Raw genomic sequence first — 7,392 nt, forward strand, 5'->3', positions numbered from 1 at the left:
TATTATAATTATTATATTACTGTGTTAAATAGTAATACAGAAATTATTTAATCACTATTCATGGGTAAGTATTTAAATATTAAAGATCATACTTTATTAGTATTTACTGGGGGCCCACTATATTATTATTATTATTATTATTATTATTATTATTTGAGTAGTAGTATTAGTATTATTATGTATACAGTATAGTGTCATTTATTGGATTTATTGTAGTGTGCATAATAAGGCTATTTACATAGGAATTTAAATCTCGTGGGCCAGAAGCTGTGCCAAGTAATTACACTAAGTAGGAAAACAGGCACTTCTACAGGATTTTCGTGTTCAATTCAATTCAATTCAATTTTATTTATATAGCGCCATAACAATACAATTGTCTCTAGGTGCTTTACAGAGCCCAGAGCCTGTTGTGGAAGTTCATCTAAGCGCATTATTATTATTATTATTATTATTATTATTAGTATTATTATCATTAGTATTATTATTATTATTATAAGTAATAGCCTAGTAGTAGACCGTAGTAATAGTAGTAGTACAGTAGTAATAGACTAGTAGTATTATGGTGAATGAATAAGATAAGGCGACTTTGCACCTGAATGATTCTTGATTAGCAGCCACAGTATGACTAAAAGCTGTTTAAAGGGGCGGGAAAGATGTTACCTGACCAGTAATGTCTGATACGACCTCATTACAAAGCGTTTGAAATGTTGAATTCCTCATCCTGAAGTGCATCTTGAGGTACTACTTCCTCAATTTATAATTCTAGTGGGATTTGGAGTTTCTTGCCATCGTCTTTGAGGTGGAGCAATTGTCTCTAACAGAGCAGTATCTGGTTGTGAAACATGTTATCCCTGCTCCTCAGAATAGAGGAAGAGCACAGCAGAGAGTAAAAGTTGAGGGGGGTTAATGTGTGTGTGTAATAGTTCGCCCCATAATACTGTACGTATTTGTGCTGTTAGAATGACTAATGTTCAATTCTGTGTTCAATGTTCCATTTCAGGGTGTATTCGTGTTCCCCTGTTTGTGTTATTGTGAGTGTGTATTTCTATTATCTTTCTGAGTCTGTGTGATATGTATATTTGACTGATTGAATTGTCTGCAATTCCTTGTCTGTTTAGCGTATTTGGCCACCTTTACCAAAGTGTGTTATGTAAAAATGAGACCCCCCTAGCGATTCTATCCTTTTGTATCAATCTGAAGGAATGTTGTGGTGGTGTATAACAGCAAGACGCCAAAGAACTGTCTTCTGCTTCGTTCACTTCAGTGTTAATGGTAAAGGAAAGAAATTCAGATGTAGCCTCTTGTGTTTGTAGTAATGGACATAACTAACTCAGGATACAAGTTTGAACTAATGATTCTATAATAATCTTACAATAGTATCAGTGTTTGTATTATTTGCAAATTATAAATATGTGTTAGCTAGATGCATGGCTGACTATGTACGTTAGCCAAAGCTAAGCTTGTTATCCCGAAAACAAGCCGACTGCTCCGAAAATAGGCTACACACTGGAGTTGGAGTTATTTTTTTCCAGGTCCGGATAACCTATTGCTCAATTTGACAGATAACATATAATTCATTTCACATCTATTTTGGAGTAGTAGTCTACTGTTCTTCCTTGTTGAAGCCACAGAGAAAAGAGAGAATACAAGTCCAAGTTCACATGTCTGAAATCCGTGAGCCATCCCCACACAAACGCACAAAAGACAACACGTGCAAGCATATTATTACATTTGCTAGGCATTTCTGTTCTGGTTTTCCTCGAGATATGAAGTTGTTCAGTGATGCTGAATATCGAAACATTGTTGACTAGTAGCCTAAAACTGCTCCACAGACATAGTGAGTCGCACAGCAGTCTCTCGCTCATACTGCACAGCAGTCCAATGGACTTGTAATTATTAATTTACGCTATTGGGAGTGAAAATCCATGAGGTTTAGTGAGATCCGTGAGAGTCAGTGTCACGTAGGTCTCACGGATAAAATGAGACTTGACAGGCATGGTCCTGGTCCAAGACACAAAGAGTACAGAGAGGAAGATTCAGAGGAAGAACGACAGAGAGAGGAGAGAGTGTCTAACTTTAGCAAAATTTTACCACATCAATTGATTGTCACAAAATTGAAAAACTCTTCTAAAACAAGTATATGGTTTCTATTCGAAAAGATAGATATCTAGTAGTTAGGGATGGGCATAACATTACTCTATTTGGACGTCGGTATTGGTTTTCAGTATTCAGTAATCACGTTCTGAAATTGAGTCAGTTTTGAGTCAAACTTGCCATTTCTGTTGTATATTTCTGTCACACTGGTTGTTGCCGGGGTAGTAAATAGCCGTGGCCCGTTTCTCCTCTGCTATAACTGATAGCATACATTAGCATACTTACATGTTAGCATGACAGCGTTAGCCAGCTCTACATGGGATCACTTCATCATCTGTGTGTCTCCAATACTCTCTGCCTTGATAATCCAGCTTTCTTCACAATGCCTTGCGTTTGATCTGTGTCAGAGTGTTCATCACAAAGCCGATTAGCTGAATTCCGTTTGCAGGTGGAGGCACACAGAAATTGCCCTATAAACAAAAAAAGAAAAGCAGAGGCTTGCCTTGTTGCATCCCTCAGCCATTCCAATCAGAGCCCAACCAGAAACTAGATATCCAACTGAACATTTTATTTAGCTTGATGAGTTTACCTGTTGGTGTAACGTTAATATTGTAATTATCCAGCTAACGTAGGACATTTAGGACAACCTAAATGTACTTACTTCTCTTTTTTCTCAATTACCTTAAAGGCATGTGTAGGATTTGGGGGGATCTATATTTTTTAGAGTATAATAGCCTTTAACTACGAATCGGGGTGTTTTCGCTTAGAATGAGCCCTTCATATCTACCATATATATGAACGGTATATGTTTTGTACAGTAGCCAAGAATGGACAGCACTGGCTCAAGAGAGGGCCTTTTTCACGTTTCTACGTTGAAGTGGCAGCTTTAACTTGGTGGCGCCGGTTGGAAGATGAAGAAGAAGAAGAAGAAGAAGAAGAAGAAAGAAGAGGAATCAGTGGATGTTGGTGCTGGCCAACCATTTTGTGTTGTGAGAAGTTTGAGAACCCAAATGTTGACAAATGGAGGATCTTACAAGCAAAGGAGCATAAATCCTTGTTGTCAAAGAAGCAAAAAACATGACGGAAAACGAAATCAGGACAGGCAATGGCAGAAAACTATTTTTTTTATGTTTTACTCTGGACAGGTAATTTAGCATACCAATTGAAATACAATTTGATGTTTAATAGCTGTAGCTAGAACATGGCCATGGACATAGCTCCAAACACAAGTAACCTTTTTTCCTAGTATTGTTATTTTACAGTTGCGTGCCAAAACATACATTTATTTATTCAGTCTCACCACTAGATGCCACTAAATCCTACACACTGTACCTTTAACGGTAACATAGCCTACACACTGCTGACGCTAGCAGGTTAAAAAACGTTTGCTAGATTAATTCTAAACTTTCAGTAAAACAGCTCCTCTGTGCCAAATAAGACAATTAGCACCAAATTCCATTAAGACTAGTGAATATACTGTTTAAATAACCTCATGATATTTAACAATATACCACTTACCACAGAAAGACAGAAGTGTTGTGTCCCTGCAGATTGCAAGAGTAGAATGCCTGCAGATGAGATGGTGGGACGAACAGCAGCAAATGTTGTCTAAGCAAATGCAGGATCCCTTCTGGAGCACAAACCTATTTTTTGTAGTTGATCACTGAAGTAAAAGATGTTTGTAGTGAAAGCATAAGACATATATTTCAGAATAGCTTATTATAGTACTGTAGAACAAAAAAAACACACCATAATTGATTTTAAAAGTAGAATATAATTATGTTACATTTTCTGCAGGCCAAATTCATTTTTTATCAGTGCATAACACTAATTAATTTCCATTTCATTCAATTTCAAGTGAACTCTTTTAGGTAACATAATTTATTTAATCGTATGAATTGATTCAGCTCCCTTATTTTCACAAATATGTGTTACATACCCCTTATTAAGTATATAGAATGCATTGTAAGTTTGAAGAAAAAAAAAACACAGCCCAGTATCTATTAAGCTAGTACTCTTTTCAAGCAAAAAAGAAAGATAGAAGGTCTACTGATCAATACACAATTAACAGTTACTTCTGTCTTCACACCTAAAAGACTCACCTGTAGGTATGGAGAGACAGGAGAGGTCATTTGAAGCTGTATTGAGTGATTTACACTGCCGGCTCCAGAAGAGGGCGTACTAACATTGATGTTAGCCAAATCATTCCCAACTGCCCTTTTCTGCTGTTCCAGTGCAGAATCTATAGGTCTGGTGGTGGCTGGGAGCCAACATTAGTCTGGTCTCTGAGGTCATTATCTGTGTTCATTGCTACAACTGCTCTTTATATCCAGACCGCATAAGACAGGATGATCTCACTGGGTTAGAATGTTGGTGTGCTGATATGATAAGATTTGATAGACTCTCGCTGTGCAGGAATAAAACATTGCGCTGTGATATGCTCAGATATGCTCGGAGGCATTGCATTTCTCAATCTGTGTCAAAAGGCAGTTCTTAGGCCCCCCTGGGAAACCAAGAATTGTTCAGCTTTGAAATCAAAATGATCTGATGATTGTACAGGCTATAGCTTGAATCGAGCACAATTTAAACCAGTTCTCTGTCAGTTGGGATCTGTTGACAGACGCTGACAGAAACAACAGTTTACTATATGAGAAACGGAGTAAGCCTACAATGGTCCAGGGTCCATATTTCTTTTTCACTGACAACACATTTACTCTTTCACTGACATTTATATTCGCCCTCTCCATTCTGTTGCCAGTGCCAGATATCAAGAAAGCAATTCCCCACAGCACGCAAACAGAATTGAAAGTCAAATAAAGTTTTTTATGTATGTTTTTTTTTTCTTTTTTTGAAAATTACTTTCAACAATGTTTTCTTATGGTAGGCTGTCTCAGAAGCCAAGTCCATCAGTACCACACTAACATCAATCAGCTCACTGTCACTCGTGCACAACAGATCATAGATCATTACATGAATTTTGAAATGTTTGATAAAATATTAAAGATAGAGCAGGCTCTCCCATGAAGCTTTATTACCTGATTGAAGGACTAGCTAACATATAGGCTTTAGCTGCTAGCGTGTAGCATCACAGTAAACGCTAGTGCTGCAAACTACAAGGTGTGGCGTAATCACCCAGTTACTAAGAGGGAGTCTGCTTGTGCTCAACTTCAGTCTGCGGCAGCAACAAAAGATTCCAGACCGAGGAATGTCCTCTGTTCATTTTCATGTGGACGGGATTGGAGCTGACAGTAGCAAAAACACCACAAATAAATACATAAATAAATGAATAAGTCCTTAGATCTCAACGATCTCAGCCGCCGCACTTTTACAGAACCCTTTGCTTTGTTTGGTTTTTTACTCATGAAATATATGGATATGCCAAGCAAAATGTTCTTTCATTAGGACAGCTCGGTTGTGTTCAGTTTTTCAATTGTTGAGATAATATTTTTTTTCTCATTTAATTGAAACTCTCATTCATTCTAACGTAGTAATCGAGTGCTCTCAACGAATATACATTTAGGTGGAAGTCATTCCATCTCATAACTTGACTCGTTTGTATGTCATGACCTACACCACTCTTCCTGTAATCCTACTGATTGCTGTTCTCAAGCCTGTGAGCGTGGCTCCTTCTTGTTGAATTATGTCATGAAAAACACAGGGAAACAAAGCAATGCAAACAGTAAAAACATCTGCCGATGTAACACTCTCTTAAAAACGTGCAGCTTTTCTTTACACTAAAATGCAATGTTATGGTGTATGTAATCACTGGAATATGGTGTTACCTGTGGTAGTACTGCCTGTAGGGTTGAGCGAGGTCTACCAAATTGGCATATTACGATGTCTACAGTGAAACATCTTGAAGGATGAGATTGGGTGGGGTGGGCGAGATGTGCTAGCGACAGACGCAAGCACCCATGGGTTTTAGCCTCCTTGCAAGCACACCCGCTTGTGAGTTTGAGTCCAGTGCAGGGCTGTGCTTGTCTACACAACGCAGGTTTCATTGGCGCCGTGACCTGGATTGGGAGTGAGGTTAAGGGGGGCGAGTATAATGGTAGACAGCGGGTACAGTGTTGTGCAGTGAGTAAACACTCCCTGATACCTTAAGAGACAAATGCTAGCTTATTGGTTTTAGTCAAAGACAGCCAAAAGAGTGGACAGAGCTACTCCATAGGGCTTGAATGGAGAGTGGTGAAGCCGGATTGGGTGTTATTTCCTGTTGGGCTTCTCATCGACGGGACAGGCACAAGGCTTCGGTTGGTGATGCAATGTAAAGCACGAGCGTGATTGAGAAACTCCTGCCCTGGCAAAACCTTTTGGACCTCCATTTTCTTGTAGTGCCGGCCTCTTCGGCACCAACCAGTGTTATCTACATCAAGAGGGTGACTGACGTGCTTTCAGAGTTTTGGCTTTGCCACTTTGAGGCCTGGTCACTGCTTAGCCTAGGTGACCGCTAACCAGCATCCACCTGTTCAAGCATCAGAAAAGTCTATGGTGGTTGATAATATGGACTCGTAAGTATCAATGACAGCTTGTCATTACAGCAAGAGCAGGCGTGGAATGCTTGTTAAGTTATTGGTCAGAGGCCTATTCCTGTGTAACATCATGCCATTGCTTTTCTGAAACACCTAGGTGTTGAGTTTAACAGGTTATACTGAACATTGGAACCAGAGTGGGGATGGGGGTCAGAGGTCAAGGGCAGTATATTCATATGAACATGAGCAGATATTTTAAACTTCTCCATCAAGCGCTGCTCCTCATTCACAATTGGTAGTTATTGCTTGGCATATACTGGATATGACAAATACACACTGCTTGTTCATCCAGTGGGCCCACACTGCACTTTCAGACGTGAGAAATATAAGCAAACGCTTTGTCACTCTGTTTCTTGTATGCGCAATAACCTCATTCAAATTCTAACAACAAAATAAAGGAATTGCCTGACTTTGAAGAGTGACACCACACTACTGCATCCAAATCAAGAAGGCTGTTGATTCAATTCCAGAAACACGATATAGTCCTTGTTGTAATCATGCCATTACCTGCAATTTAACACATTCATTATTGTGTAAAAGCACTCTAATATACTGTGTTTTTTATAAACCCTGTTCTTCCCTGTGTTCATAACTGTATATTTCTCCCTATGTACTTGACTGAAGAGTGGACAGAGCTACTCCATCACACGCAATACAATGCAAAATGCATCCAGCTTTTTTTTCACTAGTCATGCAAAGTAATACTGATGGAGAATGACATGAAAACATTTTTGTAACGCTATGGGCAAAAAAAGCCTCCAACTCT

Source organism: Clupea harengus, chromosome 11 (genome assembly GCF_900700415.2).
Source record: "Clupea harengus chromosome 11, Ch_v2.0.2, whole genome shotgun sequence".
Taxonomy (NCBI): Eukaryota; Metazoa; Chordata; class Actinopteri; order Clupeiformes; family Clupeidae; genus Clupea; species Clupea harengus.